This window comes from Gossypium hirsutum, chromosome A02 (assembly GCF_007990345.1).
Source record: "Gossypium hirsutum isolate 1008001.06 chromosome A02, Gossypium_hirsutum_v2.1, whole genome shotgun sequence".
In the NCBI taxonomy this organism is placed as follows: Eukaryota; Viridiplantae; Streptophyta; class Magnoliopsida; order Malvales; family Malvaceae; genus Gossypium; species Gossypium hirsutum.
This window is the reverse complement of record NC_053425.1, coordinates 51,341,814-51,367,873: the sequence shown is the minus strand read 5'-3', so window position 1 is coordinate 51,367,873 and position 26,060 is coordinate 51,341,814. Positions and strand designations below refer to the sequence as shown.

General features: G+C 36.0%; 1 non-coding gene across 1 annotated transcript; it reads left to right on the top strand.

The window, feature by feature from the left end:
* The first annotated feature begins 13,383 nt into the window (after window positions 1–13,383).
* LOC121217439 (small nucleolar RNA R71) lies at window positions 13,384–13,490 on the top strand. The gene has a single exon (XR_005913537.1). It is a non-coding gene; the product is annotated as a small nucleolar RNA R71 (small nucleolar RNA).
* The last annotated feature ends 12,570 nt before the right edge of the window (window positions 13,491–26,060 follow it).

The window sequence follows — 26,060 nt, the reverse complement described above, 5'->3', positions numbered from 1 at the left end:
CTCAATCCGAATAATCTTATTACTCTAACATCTCAGATCAATCGTTTTTCATTTGCAATTCATAATAGCATCATGCAAATCTAAGATGAAGTAGAGAAAGAAGAACAAGAAAAAAGAGTAATAGTCAAAGTGAGATACAAACCAGTTTGAGAAGGGGTAAAAGAGTCAAGTACAGCCTTGAAAACCTCCCAAGCAATCTAAGATTGAGAACTAATATATTATCATCCAAATGATAAAAACAATATAAAAAATCCATATTTGCAGAAAATGACATTATCAACCTCCCAATCATAACTTTATATAATAATTTTACATTTAATTATATTATGCATGAGTTTATCAAGGGTTAAAATTTGTTGTCTTAATTCTTTTCCATATTTAGTTGGCGCCTAATTAACTTTTTCAAATACTTAATTATAATATAAATAAATAAATCATATGTGGTAATGATTATTTTTCCAAAATTAAAGTTTAAACTATCATCTAAGCTAAACTTTCTTTTTATTATTATTATAAACTATCATCTAAGCAGATTACTTTGGTTCACTCATTATTCTTAATTTTTAAATATTTTTACCGTGATTTTTATAAGTTTCACTTGGTGATATTGAGCGAAAGCATGTACATAAATAAAGTTTGTCTTGTTATCTCCGAAAAGTGGTGGTTGTGAGAATAGTTCACTTTGTTTTCTCTAAAAGTTGTGGTTGCATTAGTAGTCTAGTTTTAGTGTTTTTCTCTTAGTTGTTTATTTTAGTTTCATTTTCAAGAGGTTTCTAAAGAGGTTGAACTATTTGGGGATTGATTTTGTGCATCACAAATGCTGAAGAGTCTTTTGGAGACTTGTAACATTATCATTACTAATTGAGTTCATTGTCGACGCAGTTTGACAGTGGCACGATAAGGATGTTGTTATTAGCAGTTGATTATAATGGTGCATCTCTAGTAGTTTTTTGGTACTACTAGTTTAGTATTCCTTCTTATATATATCTCTTTTCTATTGGATTTTTATGATGGTCACGACATGCAATTGTTAGAATAATGGAACGTGTAACACCCTTAACCAGTGTCCGTCGCCGAACTAGGGTTACGAGGCATTACCAACCAAAACACAACTCCAAACAGTCTTTAATAAGAAAAATAAGAAAAATAAGAAAAATAAGCTTCACAACCCTTTCTCACATGTTTCTGAGCTAAAATCGATGAAACCACTGCTGGCAAGCCATTCAAATCATCTGACTCAATTCGAATAATCTTATTACTCTAACATCTCAGATCAATCGTTTTTCATTTGCAATTCATAATAGCATCATGAAGTGTTAAGAATCCATACCTAGAATTATATCATATTCATCAAATGGTAATAACATCAGATCAGCTAGAAAATAGAAATCTCAAATCATCAACGGACAGTTCTTACACACTTTATCAACCAACACACACTTGCCTAAGGGGTTTGATACTCTAATTACAAATTCAATAGACTCTATAGGTAAATTCTTACTGGATACTAAATTCGTACATATATAAGAATGAGTAGATCCTGGATCTATCAGTGCAATCACATTAGTATCATAAAAAGTCAAAGTACCAGTAATGACATCCGGAGATGACGCTTCTTCGCGTGCGCAAATAGTGTAGGCTCTAGTAGGTTCTCTGGCCTTAAATCTCTCTATAGAATCTCTCATTGTATCAAGGTTACCACTTGCATTTCCCGTATTTCTTGGCGGCCTCCCTTGAGTAACTGTGTTGTTCGATTTTACTTTCTGAGATTTATCTTTTTCAATTATCTCAGGACAATCTCTAATAAAATGATCTCATGAACCACAACTGTAACAAGTTCTATTATTATTTTTCAACCGGCAATCTCTAAAATGTCGTCTTCCACATTGTTGACGCTCGGGTTTAACATCTTTTACGTTACCAACACTCAAAATCGATGTGGCTTGACCTTAACAGTTGGTGTATTGCTTTTCGCGATCTCTATTCTGATATCCCACTGAAGCTATCAATCCATTAAAATAGTCTCTAGATTTCTTCGACGAGGAATGATAAGATTTAGTCTTCGATCTCTTCCTCGAATCTTTAGCCTCTGAATCAACCTTTCTCTTTTCTCGGCTAAAATCTTCAGCTTTGCATGCCCGTTCAACTAGCACAATGAATTCTTCCAAATCTAATATCCCGTCCAAAAGTTTAATATCTTCATTCAGCCTATCAGTGAACCGCTTACACATTATTTCTTCAGTTGAAACATATTCTCGAGTGTACTTGCTTAACCGTACAAATTCCCTCTCGTACTCGGTTACAGTCATGCGGCCTTGTTTCAATTCTAAAAACTCTTTATGCTTTTGATCCAAAAATCGTTTACTCATGTACTTTTTTCGGAACCCAATTTGAAAGAATTCCTAGGTAACTCGTTCTTTAGGAACCACTGATGTCAATTTTCTCCACCAATAGTATGCATTATCTCTGAGTAAAGATACCATACATGTGACACATTCTTCTGAAGTACAGTACAATTCTTTGAATACTCAAATCGTGTTTTCAAGCCAAAACTCAGCTCTTTTAGCATCATCATCAATTGTAGCTCGAAACTCCTCATCCCCTTGTTTTCTAATCTTAGCAATAGGTGGCTTACTCAATTGAATCAAATCTATCACTTGTGGCACAACTGGGACTTGTTGAGGAATAGGTGAGGGTGGAGGTTGTTGAGCAGTAGGATTTGTTCGAACGAATTCCATAAACCACTCATTCATTATTTGGAAGAAATCTTGCTTTACCTCTTCCTCATGACTACTAGTAATCAGCCTAGAATCAGCTGGCGTTGTCCCTTGAGCAAGAAAGGGCACATTACTTTCCACATCATCAGCTACGGCTTTCTCAAGATCCATTTGCTATATAAAAACACATTTTAACTCTTAGAAATCATCACACTATCACAGTTTATATATATGTGGCATGTACAGCTAGACATTCACATGCGACGTTAGTCCTAGAATCGATTAAACCATAGCTCTGATACCCATTAAATATAACACCCTAACCCATATCCGTTGCCAGAATAGGGTTACGAGGCATTACCAGATAACACACCTCAATCACATACAATTATACATTCATACTCAAAATCCATTCAAAGCATTCACAATGTCCCTTGTAAGGCTCTAAAAGACCTTAAAACATGCTTAAGAGTGGTTCAGGACTAAACTGATAACATTTGCAAACTTTAAAAAACTTAAAAAAATTTTCAAACATAGAAGGGTCACATGCTCGTGTGAACAGGGCGTGTGCCTCACACAGTCACTAAATACACCCGTGTCACATACCGTGTGAAAACAGGGAATACATACTGACTTGCACCACATAGTCGAGGACATGTCCATATGCCACGACTGTACGAAACTAGAGGGGTTATTGACTTGTGCCTCATGGCCAGCCACATGTCCATGTGCTAGCCCGTGTGTCACGCATGGCTAGTAGACACGACCGTTTATCTAGGCCATGCCAAACTTGTAGGGTATACTAACTTTAGTTTGAAAGGGTACCCTAGGGGACACATGACCATGCAGCACGACCGTGTGTCACACACGGCTGAGACACACGCCCGTGTCTCTGCCTGTATGGACAAAAATAGGCTATCTGTAAAGCCAAATTCCAACCCTTTTCTCATGCATATAAAATAGCCAAATAATACCATTTCAATACATATATAAGCAGTCAAAACATGCCAATTCATATATATTATGCCATCTGATCTCAGCCATTTCAACTACTCAATTCCATATTCAAAATATACCAAAACATTATGCCAAAATCACCAAATTAACATAACTTTTAAATGTATTTTCATCACCTTACCATCAACTAAATCATGCCTCTCAAACATATCAATTCATCATTTATAAACCATAACATAATATACCATTCCTTAAACATTTATAACTAACCAAATGAGTAACCATTTAGTCATATCAATAACCATGGCAAGCAATGCCAAAATAAAAGACATTATATACATCATATATAACACTTATCCAAAACGTAATTTTAAACCAACTTAAATGGCCATATACATACCAACATTTCTAACAAAAGCAAGCCCAATCTCATCGCAATATCAAGCCATAAAACATATTATCAACTCACTAGCCTATACATGTCATATACCAAATTTACAAGCATCCAAAAATACAAGCAAGTAGTCGATAGTGTGATGATGGTTCCCGATGATCCCCGATGGCCGATGTAACAGCCCAATTTTAATGAAGTCAGAATAGTGGTTTCGGGACCATAAATTCGAGTTCGAGAAATAAAATTATTTAAATTTCATAAAATGATAGGTATTATGATAGGAATATTGCATGAAATTTTTTTTAGAAAAACTTAATCAATTATGTGTCTAATTGCAAAAAGGACTAAATTGAATAAAATGTTAAAGTTGTATATTAATAGCTATAAGGATTATATAGCTAGAAAATTCAAAATATGAGGTCCTTATATGGCAATTGGGCCATTGATGAAAAACATGTAGATATTTTTAGTGACTCATCCATGGAAAATTGAAAAGATGCAAGGACAAAATTGGAAGTGAATAAATTAATATACGATAAAAGATTAAATAGAATAAAACTTATTTTATATCATCATCTTCCCTATAAAATACATAGAAGCCCTAGGAGAAAGAAAGGAAATTTCTCAAGCTTGACTTGATCCGGAAATGTCGAACAAAAAAAAAGATCGAGGGAAAGAAAAAGTTTCAGATTAGTAGATACGATTAATTGTCAAGGTAAGTTCGTATAACTAAATTAAGCATGTAAATATGTTGAATTGATTGTTGAATTATGTGCATCATGATTTGTAATTGGTATGTACATGTAATAAACCAATGTTGATTTGTAATTTACATGTAAATGATGAAATATTACATGAATCCGTTTGAATATTGATTTCTGATTGGACAAGTGATTACTGTGTATATGAGATCCTGCATATGTTGCAGTAAAGGTTGTTCCAAAAGGATAATCTTTTGATCTCATTATGAAAAGGAATGTTAACCAAAAGGGTAATACTTGAAAAGGATTTGTGTACTGATATGTGATATTCGCGACAGGTTTTAAAAATTTATAATTAATCGTTCTTGAAACTAACTATTATCACGATAAAGGCAAGTGTACCTATTGAACAGTAGTATAGCTTTAGCAAGACCGGATTGTCGAACCCAAAGGAACCAAGAGTACTACAAATTACTTTGTTTATATTATCTAGCCTAAAAATTAAGGGATTTGTTTATCTAAACTAATTAACTAAACTAAGGGTGCACAGGGAAGAAATTGGGGAAAAGCTTTTGGGAAAACTCAATTGATTAAGACAATACCCAAGGAAAAATCCACTTAGACTTCTCTTGTTATTTAACTCTAAATCAGACGATTTATTCATTTGACTTGATCCGTAGAAATCCTTAAGTTATATTATTATCTCTCTCGAGACTAATAACATCTAACCCTAGGTTGATTAATTGAAATCTCTTTCTAATTAACACCCTAGTGTTGCATTAACTCGATATATGGATTCCTTTACTAAGTTTCACCCTAATCCGGTAAAATCTTGTCACCCTATCTCTAGGCGTGCAATCAACTTCGCTTAATTACGACAAATTTACTCTTAGACAGGGACTTTTGCTCCTCTGAATAAGCGTATTAACTTGAATCAATATCCTGGAATATTAAAATAAGAATTAAGAACACATAATTAAGAACAAGTCAAATATTTATCATACAATTCAGATAATAATAACAAGATCCACCTTAGGTTTCATTCCCCTTAGGTATTTAGGGGGTTTAGTTTATAATTATGAAAGAAAACATCTCAAAAGAATAAAGATATATAACAAAACATAAAGAAAACCCAAAACATCTAAAGGAAATTGAAGGGAGATCTTCAGTCTTGACGATGAATCTGGCTTCTGAGATGGATCAATCGGCTTTCCTTGAGTAATTCCCTACCTCCTACTCCGTGTGTGTCCCCTCTAAGTGTCTTCTTAGGTGTTTAAATAGGCTTTAGAATGCCTAAGAGCTCTTAAAAGTGGCCTTTTCCGAATAGGACTACACTTGGGCTCGACAGGGACACGCCCGTGTGACTTGCCCGTGTGTGATTGCTTCAGGCTGTGGTAAAGGTTGTTAAATAGGCATGGGTGTGTGGTCTACCCATGTAAGTCATGCTTCGAGTCTGCCAAATGGACACGGCTGTGTGGCCTACCCGTGTGAGGAAGTCCAGGCCATGTTGATTTTCCATGTTGGCCCGTTTTCTCTTTTTTTGCCAGTTTCTCACTCTTTTTACTCTCCTATGCTCATCTAAGTATAAAACATGCAATTAAAGGATTAGGAGCATCAAATTACCAAATCTAAGGAGAAATCACCCATAAATGTGCTAAGCTTGCGATAAAAATATGTATAAACTACGGTTTATCAAATACCCCCATACTTAAGCGTTTGCTTGTCCTCAAGCACAATCCTCAACTCACAATCAAAATAAATTGTTCTCAACTTATAATCCCTATCAATAATATCTCAAAAAAAAAACCGTAAGTAATCATACTTTGAGAATTCAACTAGAACAACATCAAAGTTTTAAACATTCCAAGTTGAGCATTTTATCATGAAAACATAGGTGTCTCCCCTCATTTAAGTGATTACCTTTGATTCAAAATATCACAAAGTTTAACATCCTCTCTAAAGATTCATTCAAATCACTCGAGGTGTTTAAAAACAACAAATGAAGCACTCATTAGTCAATAAGAAAAGTTACTACCATAAGCTTGTTTGGAAATCAAATCTCCACCACTATATATTGAGATGATACGTCAATCAAAAGGGCTTTAGAGGGTTGTAACGTGGCTTTGGTTAGGGGGTGTGGTCACAAGCTGAATGAAAAGCGTTAGAATCGAGATTGAATAGAAAAATTACTGGTACGTGATATTCGTGATAGGTTTTAAAGATTTATGAAAGAATCATTCTTGAGACTAACTTATTATCACGATTAAGGCAAGTGTACCTATCGAACAGCAGTATAGTTCAGCAAGACTGAATTGCCGAACCCAAAGGAACTATGAGTACTAGTATTTACTTTCTTTTTATTATCTAGCCTAAAAATTAAGAGGTTTGGTTATATAAACTAATTACTAACTACGAATGTAGAAAGAAAATTTGGGAAAATACTTTTGGGAAAATTCGATTGATTAAGACAATACCTAAGGAAAAATCCACCTAGACTTCACTTGTTATTTGACTCTGAATCAGATGATTTATTCATTTGACTTGATCCGTAGAAATCCCTAAGTTATATTATTATCTCTCTCGAGACTAATAACGTCTAAACCTAGGTTGAATAATTGAAATCTCTTTCTAATTAACACCTTAGAATTGCATTAACTCGATCTATGGATTCCCTTATTAGGTTTCACCCTAATCCGACAAAATCTTATCACCCTATCTCTTGGCGTGCAATCAGTTCCGCTTAATTATGACAAATTTACTCTTAGACAGGGTCTATTCCTCCTCTGAATAAGAGCTTAACTTGAATCAATATCCTGGAATTTCAAGACAAGAATTAATAACACATAATTAAGAACAAGTCAAATATTTATCATACAATTCAAATAACAAGATTCAAATAATAATAACAACATCCTCACTAAAGATTCACTCAAATCACTCAAGGTGTTTAAGGACATCAATAAAAGTACGCATTAGTCAATATGAAAAGTTATTACCATAGGCTTGCGTGAAAATCAAATCTCCACCACTATATATTGAGCTGATACATCAATCAAAAAGGTCTTTTTAGAGGGTTGTAACGTGGCTTTTGTTTGGGGGTGTGGTCACAAGCTGAAAGAAGATGTTAGAATCGAGATTGAATTGAAAAATTACCTAGCTAGAAAAATAACTAGTCATCAGTTGAATACAAGTGAGCTTATTCTCAGAGTATGAAATTAACACTCAAGCTCAAAAATGACAAATTACTACTAATATGTATGTAAGTATTGTTTTTTTTCTTTTAGAACAAGTCAAATATTTAGAAGCACAAAACATAACTAAGCAATTTGTTCAAATCAAATCTCGACAAAAATAGGGATGAAATTAGGGGATTTCAACAATAATGGGTTATGAGTTAATATTAAGGGTAAATCAATTAATGGCTTGTTAGGCTCAAAAAGGGTTCAATAAGGTTTAAATGTGGATGTAGGCTTTTGTGGAGTGAGTTGGTTAAACCTAAGTGCCTTTATCATCTTGTCATATCAAATCAAATAGTGTGGTCTTGATATGCATAATCAAACAAGTTCTAGAATAACAAATCAAAACTGACGCACTCATAATGAAAGTGAGCATGAAATGAGTAAAATATGCTCTAAAGGCTCAAGATCTCACAAAAATTATGGCTTTTTGATGTTCAAACTTGTGAATTTCAACTCAAGATAATACCTAAACTTAGGGAAACAACCTAAAAGTTTTTAATTCTTCAAGAATCAACTTATCATGCTTAATTCCCTAATGTCTTAAAGTTTAAACAATCAATGCATAAATACCTATGTTTTAATCCAAGACATATCAATAAAAATCATAAATTAATCAAAATTCATTCTAATAGTGATATGAGTGATTCACGTGAGAATAAAACAAAATTCAGAGATTTCTAATGATGATATAAAAGACCCCCTACACTTAAGATGTACGTTGCCCTCAATGTACAAAGAAAGATATATTGACAAAGATAGATTTATACTCATAAGATAGGGAGAGAAGTGGAACTTCCTGAATGATGAATAAACTCCTTGAATTGGAGTTATGGAGAATAAACGGCCAAAGCAATGATGAGGGTGGAGGAGGATACTCCGGTGGTGGTAGAAGTTAGGTTCCACAAATGCTACTCCAAAAGAATATTATATCTCATTTGGCTATGGTCATGGTCGAGCAAGGCATGGTAGTCGTGGAGAACCTTTCCCAGTGGAGTTTCAAGTTCCTAAGTAATAGTGAGCTTTGGAGCTCTTTATAACTGTGATAGAATCAAGAACTTTTTTAGGAAATATATAAAGAAGAATAATTACTCGTAATGAAATAGCCAAAATGAAAAAGTGTAAAATAATAATTATAAAGCCTAATGATAATAAGCTTAAAGAAAAATAAAAATTAGTCTTAAAATAGAATAAAAGTAACAATATAAAATCATCAATAAATGTTTTTAAACATCTTCATCGCTAGAAGGTTTGCGAGGTGGGGGTGGCAATGAGATGTGGAAGTACTGACAAATCTATTGTAGAGTAGCATCAATGTTATTGAAGCACTGAAAACACTGCTGCTTGAATCGAGTAAGGCGCTCAGAGATGTTAGCGTATGAAGTCGCCGCATCAACTGGACGAGAGGGGGTGGTGGCTGAGACAGTGGGTCCTCATGATGTGGAGGGACATCATCAGTAATGTCCTCTGGATCCTCCTCCTCAGTGGAATGGACGAGCTAGTACTGAGGAGGGTATGTGCCAAGTCGTTTCTCACTCATCCTCATACTTAGCATGCTCGAGATGCCCTGTGGGGACATCTGGCCGATGAGAGTGAGGGAGGATGATTGGGTTGCTATGTTGATGAGCGAATGGTGTTGAATGGCGAGGGCAATAAAGTAGGCAAGGTCGATGACGTACCCATTCACCATACTCCATAAGAAATAGGCGTCGTGGTGGTGACAACGCCGGTGCTCTCTCATCTCCCTATCAGAGTGTGAGCCAAGATGGCATGTAGATACCTCAAGGATGGAGGGAGAGCCAATGCCTTGGAGCGGCTAGGATCGTAGGTGGCCGAGGCAGGGACGAGGTCCCTCTAGCATTTTGAGGGGGAGTAGTGGATGTGGCGGTGGAGGGTGTTGAGTTCATTATCGTCCATGAATTCTTCTGTTTATGGCCCTAGTGCAATCCCGAACTCTGGTATGCTCAACTAGCATACTAGACCACCGAGGTGGAACTGGACCATTCCAGGATCATCGAAGTTGGTCATGACGGTCTGAAGATGGAACGTCTAGCAGAGTTCCAATATGCACTCGAGATACGTCGGCTCGAAGATTTCAAAGAAGAGCCCCCACAGTCAGTCGTCAGGAGGGCTCAGACCGCGTCATCTAATTGAATCTGTTCGAGTGCGGCCCAATCAATGCAGCGGCTCACACGTAGGGGTCGGGCCCATAATATCTGATATAATTCCTCCTGAGGACCCAAGGGAACCTAGAGGAACGGGTGCCTAATCTTCGTGGTAGGACCTGAGGATGACGTTGCTCCTTTCCTCTTCTTCGGGGTGGGAGCAGCAGTCTTATTACCACGTGAAGATGACATTATACCTGCATTGAAAAATCGAAGTTCAACCAATATACCTCAATAATAGTATGGAAAATCAAGAATAAATATGAATATTTCATGATATTTACGTACTAGATGGTACAAACTAAAATAACTAAATATATCAAGTTATAGGATTATAGGAATAATGAATGAATGCATGTGGGTAAGCATAAATTTCATGGAAACAAGGAAAAGTGAAAGAGTATAGCATAATGTAGTAATTAAAATGACAAAATTTTTGTAAAACAAGCATGAGTATTTTAATATTCTAACGATGAATATTAATTCAAAATAGTTCAATAGACCAGAGAAATCATGAAATAAGAAACATATTTAAAGAAAATAGAGAGAAAAGAGTAAACAAACGCAAAAGGAAGGAGCTTGGGGCGTCAGAAACGGTGTTATAGGCGGCGTACGGGCGTGGGGGGTAGGGTGTGTGGAGTTGCAGCGGCTAGGGTTAGGGATTTTTGGGGAGGGAGGTGATGAATAGTGAGGGGTTTATATAGATTTTGGGGCACACGGCTGTGGTACACACTCGTGTGCCCTAATTTTTGCCCGTGTGTTTCTCGATTTTAAAATTTGGGCGCGTCTGACATTCAGCCCACGCCCGTGTTGCTTGGGCATGTGGGTGCACATGCCTGTATATATAGGTCTATGCCAATGTTCGTTTTGACAGTGTCGACCACGGGTGGATGGCACGGACGTGTCACACGCCCGTGTTACATTCTCAATTTCTACCAGGTTTCAAGGCACGAGCGTGTCTCACGCCCATGTTGTTTTGGCTGTTTCACCCACGACCATGTCACAGAGTCATGGAAACTTATCGCATCCCGCGTTGGGGAAACAATCTTGCCCTGTTTTCGCACGGCCTAATGCACGCCCGTGTGCCTGGCCGTGTGGGCTTTAGCAAGCCTGCGTTCCATGATTTGGTTAGTATGTTAGATGATAAAAACTAAAATTTAAAGAAATTAACACTGTTAGTGCTCGGGTTGCCTCCCGAGAAGGGCTTATTTATAGTCTAAGCTCGACTTACCTCTCTTCTGTGTGGTCAAGGTGGTGCGAGGAATTGACACTCCTCATCCCTGCTATCAACTTTATCAACATAAAGTTTAAGACGGGTGTTGTTTACCTTAAATGTGCCGAATTTGGGATGAATTACCTTGACTGTACTATATGGGAAAATACTGTGTACCGTAAGAGGAATTTCTTCATTAGGTTCAGGAGTGGCAATGCGAGGATCTGCTGCATCTAGTAGTACTTTGTCTCCAACCTTAAGTTGATTTGGTGAGGTTTTAAGCTTGTCTTGGCTCGATTTCAGTTTATCGGGTGTTCTCGATTTTTGTGTCTGCCATTCATCTACCTCCTCGATTTGTAGCCTTCGTTCTTATAGATAGGTCCTTTGTTGTTGTTTGAACACGGCTCATATGTGTTCTTTGAAACTATTTCCTGCATAAAGGGTGTCACCACATATCAGTACTAGTAGAATAATTTATACAACCACCATCAATTTTTGATGTGTTACTTGAATTACGAGCTTGAAGGGTGATTGTTTCGTCTCCCACACGAAGTGTGAGTTCACTTGTACCAACATCAATAATAGTTCTAGCAGTCGCTAAAAAGGGTCGTCCTAAACTTAAAGGTGCGTTACTATCCTCTTTCATGTCTAGAACAACAAAGTCGACTAGGTATATAAATTTATCGATCTTAACAAGAACATCTTTAATGATACCCCTAGAAAATCTAATGGTCTTATCAGCCAATTGAATGCTCATCCTAGTTTGTTTGGGTTTCCCAAGACCTAGCTGTTTAAACATTTAATAAGGCATAACATTAATGCTTGCCCCTAAGTCAGCCAATGCATTATGAACATCTAAACTACCAATTAAATAAGGAATCGTAAAACTCCATGGATCCTTCAATTTGTTGGGTAGCTTATTCTGTAATATGGCTGAGCAAACTGCATTCAACTCGACATGCGACTTCTCATCCAACTTTCATTTATTTGTTAAAAGCTCTTTTAAAAACTTGACTACATTTGGCATCTACGAAAGGGCTTCAATAAACGGTCAGTTAATATGTAGTTTCTTTAAAAGTTTAAGAAATTTACCAAATTGTTCATCTAATCGGTCTTTCCTTGTCGCATTGGGGTATGGCACACGAGGTTTATTTCTGTACTCACCGGCTCTAGGTCATTTTGGCCTACCTCATTCTTACCTTTGCTTACCACCGTTTCTGGCCTTGGTTCTGCAACTAACACTTCCTCATATTGAATGGCAATCGCGTTGACTTTCTCCATTGGGTTAGATTCAGTGTTGCTTGGCAGGCTACCATGTGGTTGTTCAGAAATCAACTTGGCGAGCTGTCCAATCTGAGTTTCGAGCCCCTGGATTGATGCTTGTTTATTTTTGAGTGTCGTCTCAGTATTCTGAAAACAAGTTTTTGAAACCGAGATGAATTTGGTTAGCATCTCCTCAAGGTTTGGCTTTTTCTCCTGCTGGTACGGTGGTTGCTAAAAGCCTATATGGGGTGGTGGTCTCTGATTTCCTTGCCCTCCTCATGAAAAATTTGAGTGGTTCCTCCAACCTGCATTATAAGTATTGCTATAACGATTGTTTTGAGATTGGGGATTGTTACCCATGTAATTTAACTGCTCGTTCTCCATGTTGTGGCCATAAGGTGGGTATTCTAAACTAATTGATCCACCTCCACTTGCTTTACACTGCATTACTGAGTGAACTTGTAAAGAACTAAGAAAACCATCAATTTTCTTATTCGAAGAGTTCTACCTAATTAGAAAGCATGGTGACTGAATTGACGTTATAAACGCCAGCTGTTTTCGTTGGCTTTGTCCTCATAAATTACCACTGATAGTTATTCAGTGACATCTTCTCTATAAATTCATAGGCATCTTAAGGTGTCTTATTATTGATGGTTCCTCCAGCAGCTGCGTCAACCATCTACTGAGTCGAAGGGTTTAGGCCATTGTGAAACGTTTGGACCTGTAGCCAGAGTGGTAACCCATGGTGAAGGCATCTTCGCAAAAGGTCCTTGTATCTCTCCCATGCATCGTAGAGTGTTTCTAAATCCATCTGCACAAAAGAAGAGATATCATTACGTAATTTAGCTATTTTAGGCGGTGGAAAATATTTTAATAAAAACTTTTCAGTCATTTGTTCCCAAGTAGTGATTGACCCCCGTGGTAACGAATTCAACCACTGTTTAACTTTGTTTCTCACTGAAAAAGGGAATAACTGAAGGTGAATGGCGTCATCAAAGACGCCATTAATTTTAAAAATGTATCACATAGTTCCAAAAAGTTTGCCATGTGAGCGTTGGGATCTTCGTCCTGCAAGCCATCAAACTGAACAAATTGCCGTATCATTTGAATTGTGTTAGGTTTCAATTCAAAAGTATTTACAGCTACAGCAGGTCTAACTATGCTCGATTCAGTTCCTGTTAAAGAAGGTTTAACATAATCATACTTAGAGCACAGAGCAGGATTCTAATTAACAACAATTGCAACAGGTAGCAGATTTTCTTGGTTTTCAGCCATCTCCTCGATTATGGTTGAAGTATCGTCCTCTTTCTCTTCTATGTATCGTAAGCTTCACCTTATTTATCTTCAGTTTCTGCAAACTGCACCATCAATCTCACTATCAAATAATAATGGTCTTGAAATAAATGAAGAATTAGAAAAGAAAACAAAAATATAAATTGCAATAAAAGTAAAACGGCCAAAGTAATAAAAATCGAGTGTTCCTAATATCCTAGTTCCCCAGCAACGACGCCAAAAACTTGGTACGTGATATTTGTGACAGGTTTTAAAGATTTATGAAAGAATCATTCTTGAGATTAACTTATTATCACGATTAAGGCAAGTGTACCTATCGAACAGTAGTATAGTTCAGCAAGACTAGATTGTCGAACCTAAAGGAACTACGAGTACTAGTATTTACTTCCTTTTTATTATCTAGTCTAAAAATTAAGAGGTTTGGTTATCTAAACTAATTACTAACTAAGAATGCACAGAAAGAAAATTTTGGAAAATAATTTTGGGAAAATTCGATTGATTAAGACAATACCTAAGGAAAAATCCACCTAGACTTCACTTATTATTTGACTCTGAATCAGATGATTTATTCATTTGACTTGATCCGTGGAAATCCCTAAGTTATATTATTATCTCTCTCGAGACTAATAACATCTAACCCTAGGTTGAATAATTGAAATCTCTTTCTAATTAACACCTTAGAATTGCATTAACTCAATCTATGGACCCTAATTCAACAAAATCTTATCACCCTATCTCTAGGCGTGCAATCAACTCTGCTTAATTATGACAAATTTACTCTTAGACAGGGTCTATTCCTCCTCTGAATAAGAGCTTAACTTGAATCAATATCCTGGAATTTCAAGACAAGAATTAAGAACACATAATTAAGAACAAGTCAAATATTTATCATACAATTCAGATAATAATAACAAGATCCGTATTAGGTTTCATTCCCCTTAGGTATTTAGGGGGTTTAGTTCATACTTATGAAATAAAACATCTCAAAAGCATAAAGATAACAAAACATAAGAAAACCCAAAACTCCTGAAGGAACTTGAAGGGAGATCTTCAGTCTTGATGATGAATCCAGCTTCTGAGATGGATCAATCGGCTTTCCTTGAGTAATTCCTTACTTCCTACACTGGGTCCCTCTTCTAAGTGCCTTCTCAGGCGTTTAAATAGGCTTTAGAATGCCTAAGACCCCCCGAAATTGGCCTTTTTCGAATAGGGTTATACTTGGGCTCGGTAGGGACACGCTCGTGTACGATTACTCTAGCTCGTGGTCAAGGCTGTTGAACAGGCACGGGCATGTAGTATACCCGTGTAAGTCATGCTTCAATCCTGCCAAAGGGACACGACCGTGTGACACGCCGTGTGAGAAAGTCCAGGCCGTGTTGATTTCCCACGTGGGTCTATTTTCTCTCTTTTCGACCCGTTTCTCACTCTTTTTACTCTCCTATGCTCGCGTAAGTATAAAACATGAAATTAAAGGATTAGGAACATCGAATTCACCAATTCTAAGGAGAAACCGTCCATAAATGTGCTAAGCATGGGATAAAATATGTATAAATTACGGTTTATCAATTACCTAACTAGAAAAAAAACTAATCATTAATTGAATACAAGTGAACTTCTTCTCAGAAAATGGAATTAACACTTAAGCTCAAAAAACAATGAATTACTACTAATATATGTCTGTATTGTATTTTTTTTAAGAACAAGTCAAATAACATAGGCTATCTATCAAAAATAAAACATAGCTAAGCAATTTATTCAAATCAAATCTCGACAAAAATAGGGATCAAGTTAATTTTGGGGATTTCAATAATAATGGGTTAAGGGTTAATGTTGAGGGTAAATCAATGAATGGGTTGTTAGGCTCAATGGGGTTCACTAAGGGTTAATTGTGAAGGTAGGCTTTTATGGAGTGAGTGGGTTAAACCTAAGTGCCTTTATCGTCTCGACATATCAAATCAAATGGTGTGGTCTTGACATGCATAATCAAGCAAGTTCTAGAATGACAATTCAATATTGACACACTCAAAGCAACAATAAAAGTGAGCATGAAAGAAATAATAAATGCTCTAAAGGCTCAAGATCTCAAAAAAATTATGGCTTCTTGATGTTTAAACCTATGAATTTTAACTCAAGATAATACCTAAACTTGGGGAAACAACCTAAAAAATTTTTAATTCTTAAAAATCAACTTATCATGCTTGATTCTCTAATTCCTTAAAGTTTAAACAATCAATGCATAAATGCCCATGTTTTAATTCAAGACATTAATAAAAATCATAAATTAATCAAAACTCATTCTAATGATGATATGAGAAAATTATTTGAGAATAAGACAAAATTTCGGGATTTTTCTGATAATGATATAAAAGGCCGCCCACACTTAAGATGTACATTGCCCTCAATGTACAAAGTTAGATTTATTGAATTATATAGATATATAATCATAAGATAGGGAGAGGAGTGAAACTTCTTGAATGTTGAATGGAATCCTTGAATTGGAGGCATGGAGAATAATCAGCCAAGGCAATGATAAGATTGGAGGAGGATACTCCGGTTGTGGTAGAGGTTGGGTTCCACAACCACAGTATCCAGCGAAGAGGTTATCGTGATGGTCAGGCAGGACATGGAAGTCGTGGAGAACCTTTTCCAGTGGAGTTTCGAGTTCCTAAGTGATGATGAAATTTGGAGCTCTTTATAACTGTGATAACATCAAGAACTTTTTAGGAAATATAGAGAAGCATAATTACTCGTAATGAAATAGCTGAAACTATAAATTGTTCAATAAAAAATATAAAACCTAAAAATGAAATAGTATTAAATGAAAATAAATTAAAAAGTACTTAAAGAAGATAAATAAAGATAAATGTCAAAATAAAAATAAAAAAATAAAAAGTCTTTAAACATTGTCATCGTCGGATGGTTCGCAAGGTGGTGGCGGCGATGAGATGTGAAGGTGCTGACAAATCTGATGAAGAGTAGCATCAATGTGATCAAAGCGCTGAAAACACTGCTGCTCAAATTGAGTAAGGCACTCAGAGATGTCAGAGTATGAAGCCGTCGCAAGAACTGGACGATGGATGAGTGGTGGCTGAGACGGTGGGTCCTTGTGCTATGGAGGGACATCATCAGTAATGTCCTCTGGGTCTTCCTCCTCGAGGGAATGGACGAGGAGGTACTGAGGAGGGTAGGTTCTACGTTGTTTCTCGATCATCCTCATATGTAGCATATTGAAGATGCCCTGTGGCGACATATGGCCGATGAGGGTGAAGGAGGATGATTATGCTGCTGTGTTGAGGAGCCCAAAGTACCGTGCCAGTCTAGTCACATAGGGGCCGATGGAGATGACTCCTCTCCTATGCCTCTCCATCTGATGGAAAATGGCGAGGGCAAATGTCGAAGACGTGCCCATTCGTTATGCTCCACAAGAAATAGGCATATTGAGTGTTGACGACGCCGGTGCTCTCTCGCCGTCTTTTTAGGGTGAGAGTAAGGATAACATGCAGGTATCTCAGGGACGGGGCGAGATTCGATGCCTTGGAGCAGCTGGGGTCATAGGTGGGCTAGTCACGGACTAAAACTCTCAAACACTTCGAAGAAGAATAGTGGATATGGCGATGGAGTGTGTCGAGTTCATTGTCATCCATGAACTCCTCCGTATACAGCCCTAGTACAATTCTGAACTCAGGTACGCTCAACTGGCAAACCAAACCACCGAGGTAGAACTGGAACGTTCCTGGATCATCAAACTCTGTCATAACGGTTTGGAAGTGAAAGGTCGAACAAATTTCTAGTGTGAGCTCGAGGTATGTCAGCTCAATGATCCCAAAGAAGAGATCCCATGGATCAGTCGACATAAGGGCTCTGACCGCGTCAGCCAGTTGGACTTGTTCAAGTGCGGTCTAATCAATAATGAAGTCATAAGAATAATCCCCACGAATGGAAAGGCATGCACTAATGTTAAAACTAAATAACACTATTTCATAGGGGTTTTCTGACTAAATGAAAAATCTACTGAAAAACAATCCAAATCCTAATAGATATATCAAATATTATTATGAATATAAATACAAGAATGATGCTAAGGGAAATAACTAGTGGATGAATGCATATGGTAATGATAATGAATGAATGTATCATAAAAAATGGCAAAGAACTATCATTAGAACTATGAAAACAGTCAAATTAAACAAGAAAAATCAAATTAGTAAATGAAATGAAGAGAAAAGAATGAACAAACGCAAGGGCTTGGTAGACAGAGGAGCTTGGGTCGTCGATGGTGGTGTTGTGATCAGTGCATAGGCGTGGCAGGAAGGCATGGGCAAGAGTTGCAGCGACTAGGGTTAGAGATTTTAGGGAAGGGGATGATGAATAGTGACGGGTTTATATAGAATTTGGGGCACACAACCGTGTTTATCATGATTTTCAAATTTGGGCGCATCTGAAATTCATCCCATGCCGGTGTTCTTTGGGCATGTCGATGCACACGGTTGTGTTCTACTTCGTTCGCTTCTCCCACGCCCGTGTGTATAGGCACACGCCTGTGTTGTTTTATCAGTTTTGAGCACAGGTGGTGGGCACGGGTGGTGGGCACAGGCGTGTCGCACGCCCGTGCTAAATTCTCAGTTTCAACCACGATTTTTAGACACAGGCGTGTCAGTGTTGTTTTGACAGACTCACCCACGGCCACGTCGCATAGTCGTGGCAACTTATCGATCTCGTGTTGGGGAAAAATTTTGCCTTGTTTTCACTTGACCGTATCGTACTACCGTGTCTCCGTCCGTGGTGGGAGCACGGCCTAAGATACGATCGTGTGCCTGGCCATGTGGATTAGCAAACCTGTGTTTCAAGGACTTAGGTAGTGATTAGATGTTAAAAACTAAAATTTTAAAGAAATCAATACTGTTAGTGTTCGGGTTGCCTCCCGAGAAGCGCTTATTTAGAGTCTAAGCTCGACTTACCTCCCTTTTGCATGGTCATGGTGGTGTGAGGAGTTTACACTCCTCATCCTTGCTATCAATTTTATAAAAATAAGGTTTTAGACGAGTATTATTTACCTTGAACGTGCCAAATTTGGGATGAATTACCTCAACTATTCCATATGGAAAAATATTCAGTACCATGAGAGGAATTTCTCCATTAGATTCAGAAGTGGCAATACGAGGATCTGCTGCATCCAGTAGTACTTTGTCTCCAACCTTAAGTTGATTTGGTGGAATATTAATCTCATCATGGCGTGGTCTTGGTTTATTGTGTATCCTTGGTTTATGTGTTTGCCATTCATCTAGTTCCTTGATTTGTAGCCTTCTTTCTTCATAGACGGGTTCTTTGTTGTTATTTGAGCAAGGCTCATGTGTGCTCTTCGACGTGTTTCCTGTAAAGAAGGTTGCACCACATGGTCAGTATTAGTAGTATGATTTATGCAATCACCCTCGATTTTTGAGGTGTTACTCCAATTGCGAGCTTGAAGAGTGATTGTGTCATCACCCACACGAAGTGTGAGTTCACCTATACCAACATCAATTATCATTCTAGCAGTTGCTAAAAAGAGCCTCCCTAAAATTAAAGGCACGTTACTGTAACGTCCCCACGCCCGAGACTGTCGCCGGAGTCGAGTATGAGGTGTTACTAAGCTTAATTTAACATATTTAGAACTTTGGATTATTTATTTCTACATTCACAGCTTTTAAGCTACTTGCATCACAGTCACAAGAAAAATCATATCTCGAGTTACGAAGCTCGAAATCAAGATCCGTAAATTTTTCCTAAATCTAGACTCATATACCTATCTACTAATTGTTTTCTAGAATTTTTGGTTGGGCCAATTAGTACAGTTTATTAGTTAAAGTTACCCCTGTTTCAGGACTTGACTGGTCTGACCTCTATTTACTACGAACCACATTTCTCTTTGTAAAAAATCCATATGACTATGAGATTTATTTCTCCTGAAACTAGACTAAACAAGGATTTTGAGAATATAAAATACACTACCTAATTATATCTTTACAATTTATGGTGAATTTCTAAAGTTGGAACAGGGGATTCAGAAACTATTATGACCCTGTTTCACTAAAATTAAAATATCTTGTAACATATAATTCATTTACCTGTTTCATTTGTTTCATGTGAAACTAGACATAATAAGCTTCAATTTTATATGTAGTCCATCACCAAGTTCAATTTCTATGATTTTTAGTAAATTTTTAAACTCGCGTCAGTGTTGCTACAGTATTCTGTTTATGGCAAATTTCATCCCTTTTATGAGTTTTTATGCACTAAGTATCTTAATAATTTTCCTTAACATCAAATATAATCTAAACTAACAATTTCCATAATTTATCATTATCAAGCATTTCCTCAACCATTCCATCACCATACCATAAGATCATTTACACAAAAAAAAGTATATTGCTATACATGACATACTTAAATTTACAAGCCATTACCAAAAGTCTTCCGGATAGTGTGACTGAGCCTTCGACCTATCCCGACTCCTGAGCTGGCTTGTCCAAAAATACAATGAGTAAGAAGGAGGGAGTAAGCATAAATGCTTAGTAAGTTCATATGCAAATAATAAGTAACATAACAAACAGTCATACCAATCAACATTAGCATGTATCACTAAAACACATATCACATTTTTAATCATTTTTCATCATCTTATTACCTTATCGTGGTTGTATCAATACTCAACTCGAGGGTTAAATACATACCTGTCCAAAATATTCATTTCACATCACTTACCAATACATCTCTTTACATCTCGAATATTCCTCCATTTGAGTAGAACTTTACCCGTTGAACACATCGGAATATAATTCGGATACACGGATAACTTGCACATAAGTGCCATATATGCAATCAAGCAATCATGTAACCCGCCCATAAGCGAACTCGGACTCAACTCAACGAGCTCGGGCGTTCGCATCCACAAGTGAACTCGGACTCAACTCAACGAGTTCGGACATTCGCATCCATAAGTGAACTCGAACTCAACTCAACGAGTTCGGATGCTCAACCATCCTAGTGACATGTCACTTGTATCCTAATCTATTCCTAAGGTTCAAACGGGATTTTTTTTCTCGAACACTTATCCTTGCCGTCTTCCGTAGAATGCCGAAATCAATACTCGGTAACAATTATATTTAACAAGTAGCTCACATAATTTACATATTATTTGAAATTAACCACAAAGCATACATTTCATAATAAAATTCAGCATAACATATAATTAACATCAATAATTTAAAAATAACCATTATGCTACATTATTTACACATGAACTTACCTTGGTACCAAAATACAAAGATTTTGCAATTTAGTCCACAATCTTTTCTTTTCCTCGATTGAGGTCGATTCCACGTCTTTCTTGATCTAAAATAACACATTTAGCTTATTTAATACTCACATTATCAAATTAATCCTTAACTCAAATTTTGGCAAAATTACAATTTTACCCCTAAACTTTTGCATATTTACATTTTTGCCCCTAGGCTCGGGATTAAACTTTATTCCTTATTCTTATGTTTTACAACATGCTGATCACTTTTCTCTTCTATGGAAACATCAAATTCTCACTCTAACATGTACTTGTGACTATTAGGTATTTTTACCGATTAAGCCCTTTTACTCGTTTTTGCTTAAAATCGAGTAGTACAAGTTGTCTAACATAATTTAAAACTTCATATTCTATCATAAAACATCAAAATACACAAATTTCACCTATGGGTATTTTTCCAAATATAAACCCTAGGTTAAATTATTGCTAACATAAGCTTTATCGAGTTACCGGGATCTCAAAAACGTAAAAATCATTAAAAATGGGGCTTGGAATCACTTACTATGGAGCTTGGAAGCTTGAAACAAGCCCTAGCTATGGAGAACCCTTGAAATTTCGGCCTAATGAAGAAGATGGACAAAAATTGGCTTTTAATTTTGTTTTTAATTCATTTTAATAACTAAATGACCAAAATACCCTTACTACTAAACTTTCCAAAAATTCCTTCCATGTCCTAATTTTGTCCGTGAACTTAAAATCGGTCAAATTGCTATTTAAGACCTCCTCATTAATATTCCAAAACAATTTCATACTAAAAACTTCTAGAATGCAAGTTTTGCAACTTATTCGATTTAGTCCCTACTTTCAATTTAAGCACTTTAGGCATAGAATTTCATCACGAAATTTTCAAACAATCATGCAATCATATCATAAACCTCAAAATAATTATTTCTATCTCGGATTTATGGTCACAAAACCACTATTCCGATTAGGCCCTAATTCGGGATATTACAGTTACTATCCTTTTGTATGTCTAGAAAACGAAATTAACTGGGAATATAAATTTGTCAATTTTAACGAGTACATCTTCAATAATACCCCTAGGAAATCTGATTGTTTTATCTGCTAATTGAATGCTCATCCTAGTTTGTTTGGGTTTCCCAAAACCTAGTTGCTTAAACATTTTGTAAGCCATGACATTGATACTAGCCCCTAAATCAGCCAAGGCATTATTAACATCTAAGCTACCAATTAAACAAGGAATCATAAAACTCCATGGATCTTTCAATTTGTTGGCCAGCTTATTCTGCAGAATGGCTAAGCAAACTACATTAATCTCCACATACGATGCCTCGTCTAACTTCCACTTATTTGTTAAAAGCTCCTTTAAAAATTTTACTGCATTCGGCATCTGCAAAAGAACCTCAATAAATGATAAGTTAATGTGTAATTTCTTTAAAAATTTACCGAATTATTCGTTTGAGTGGTCTTTCCTTGTCGTGTTGGGGTATCGTACACATGGTTTGTACTCTTTACTTACCTGTTTTTGGTCATTGTGGTCTACCTCACCTTTACCTTTACTCACCACAATTTCTTGCCTCGGTTCTGGTTCAGGTGCAACTAACCCTTCCTCATCTTGAATGGTAATTGTATTGATATGCTCTCTTGGGTTAGATTCAGTGTTACTCGGTAGGATACCTTGTGGTCGTTAAAATATCAATTTATCGTGTTGGCCTATCTGAGTTTTGAGCCATTGGATCGATGCTTGTTGATTCGTAAGTGTTATCTCGGTATTCTAAAAACGAGTTTGTAATAGCACAAAATTGGGTCTAGTTGGAACAGAGGTTTCGAGACCACAATCTGAGATAGAAATAATTATTTTATGATTATTTTGAGGTCTATGATATGATTTCATGATTGTGTGAAAATTTCATGAAGAAATTCTATGCAGAAAGTGCTCAATTTGAAGTTAGGGACTAGATTGAATAAGTTGCAAAACCTACATTCTAGAAGTTTCTAGTATGAAATTGCTTTGAAATATTAATTAGGAGGTCTTAAATAGCAATTTGACCAATTTCTAAGTGGTGGACAAAAATTGGACAAGGATGGAATTTTTGAAAGTTTAGTAAGGAAGGGCATTTTGGTCATTTGGTAATTAAAAGAAATAAAAAGGGAAAATAAAGCCAAAATTGACTCATCTTTTTCATGGAGGCCGAAATTAGCATGAGGGAAGCCATGCCTAGGGTTTTCAAGCTTTCCAAGCTCAATAGTAAGTCCGTTCTAACCCTGTTTTTTAAGTTCTTTACGTCTTTGGAATCCCGGTAATTTGATTAAGCTTATTCTAGCAAGAATTTAAGCTAGGGTTCATATTTGGAAAAATACCCATAGGTAAAATGTGTTTACTTTTCTGTTTTATGATAGAATATGAGATTTTAAATTATGTTATACAACTTTTGCTACTCGGTTTTGAGTGAAAACGAGTAAAAGGGCTTAATCGATAAAAATACCTAATAGTCATAAGTATATGTTAGAGTGAGAATTTGATGTTTCCATAGAAGGGAAAAGTCATCAGCATGTCATAAAACATAAGAATAAGGAATGAAGTTTAATTCTCGAGCCTAGGGGCAAAAGTGTAATTTTTCCAAAGTTTGAGTTAAGGACTGTTTTGAATAGTACATTAATTAAATAAGTAAAATATGATGTTTTCGATCCCGGAAAATGAGATTGGAACCTAGAATGAGAGAAAAATCAAAAATTGGAAAAGTTGGTAAAATGGTCATTTTAGTATCGAGGTAAGTTCATATGTATAATAAGCATTAATTTATGCATGTTTCAATGTAAAATTGATATATTTATTATAATTTTCGAGGTGTTGAAACTATGTAAGTTGGTATGATAATAATACAGCAATAATGCTGTAATTTATATTTGAAAGTTAAATTTAGTGAATTAATTGAATTATGTTAAATTAAATGATTATGGTGCCAAGTTTATGAATTGATTTAAAAATATGTCTATGGTACATGAAGTGCATTGAATTATCATACATAAATGTGATTTCTATGATTATGGATATTATGGGAAATTGTAAGTTCATATAATTTTTAATAAGGCAATGTGTAATATAATGTTATTGCCTTGATATTAAATGAGATGTAAGTTTATATGTAAGTAATACATCAATACTACTTGTATTATGATATTTTATAATAATATTGGAAATATGTCAGTGGATAATTACTTGATTGGTGACATTGTTGGAAAAGACAGAGAAATCCCGGTTGAACCTTTGGAATGATTGGATGATACAGATAGTATGTAGCTAGGTCACATGTATGGTGCTGAGTGCACATCATGTGTACAAGAGAGCTACAAGACATTATGATGTAGCTAGGTCGCATGGGTGATACTATGTGTACACCATGTAGACAAGAGAGCTACGGGATATATGTAGCTAGGTCGCATGCGTGGTTCAAGGTGAAGGACACCATGTAGACAAGAGAGCTACGAGATAAATTAGCTAGGTCACATGGGTGGTACTGAGTGTTCACCATGTGCACAAAAGAGCCGAACTATATGATGGGTAGAGCTATGTGCTGAAACCACCAGGTATCGAGGATTGATCCGAAGTGTTCAACGGGAGACTCTCTATGTATTGCTTTGTGAGTTTTGTGATGAATAAGTGCAGGAACTTGGTTATCTGAATGATGTGTTCATTAAGTGACCAGGATGTGGTAAGGTTATAAACAAGTTACACATGAGGATGATTTCATGGTGACCTTGTGATCATGGGCCTATACTTGTGATGTATGAAATGTGGTGAAAATGATTTGTGATATGTATGTTAAAATGAGTTTAATATAAAGAAAGTGTGTGATTTAGCAATAAAACTTTTTTGGATAGTAAGAGTGACGTGATTTTGAAAAATCACCAAAAATAGTAGAAATTGAATCAGAGACTGAATGAGATATCAAATTAAATCTTAATGCGTCTATTTTCATATAAGAAAAACAGATCAAGATAAGGAGTTCTATATTTTGAGATATTTATGTTTTTTTGAGACTGGTTCAGAATGTTTACGTGATCCCCTATTCTGACTTTCAAAAATAAAAAAAATTGGATAAAAATAATTAGAGGCTTAAACTTCTATTTTTAAAATTCCTAATGAGTTTATTCTCAAGATAAATCAACAAGAACATTATCCGAGTTCTGTACTATGGCATAATTAATTTTTAGTGAAGAGAGGTTAGAACTGTCAGATAGTGAAATAGGAGAAATTTTAATGAATAAACTGTACTAATTGGCTAAACCAAAAATTATGAAAATTTTATGGAGGAAAGATATGTTAGTCTAGTTTCAGGTGAAATTTACGGATCTTAATTTGGAGCTCTTTACCTCGAATTATAAATAAGTAAGTGACTATGACTCGTGTGGATAGTTTGATGTGACCATTTATTAGTAAATTTTAAAATCGTACTTACAAGAATGTTATATACATTAAGGATGTGGAATGGAGAGGAAGAGGAGGAAAATAAATATATGTAGAGTGCATGGAAACTATGGTATATGAAATATTGATATAATGAAATAAATGATATGTGTTTATAAGAAAACAGAAAGAGAATGATATGTATCATGACATGTATATATATATGACTAGTCTCAATGTAATGCTTGTTGGGTATGGAGTTGAATTGAAATGTTTCAGGCAAACATGTTATTTTGCACATCTAAATTGTGGTATTTTATAAAGATGCGATCTAGTTTTAAATATGAATGCTTGATGATTAAGCTTAAGATATTTGGTAAGATGATAATCTTGGTATAAATGTATAAGTGGTACTA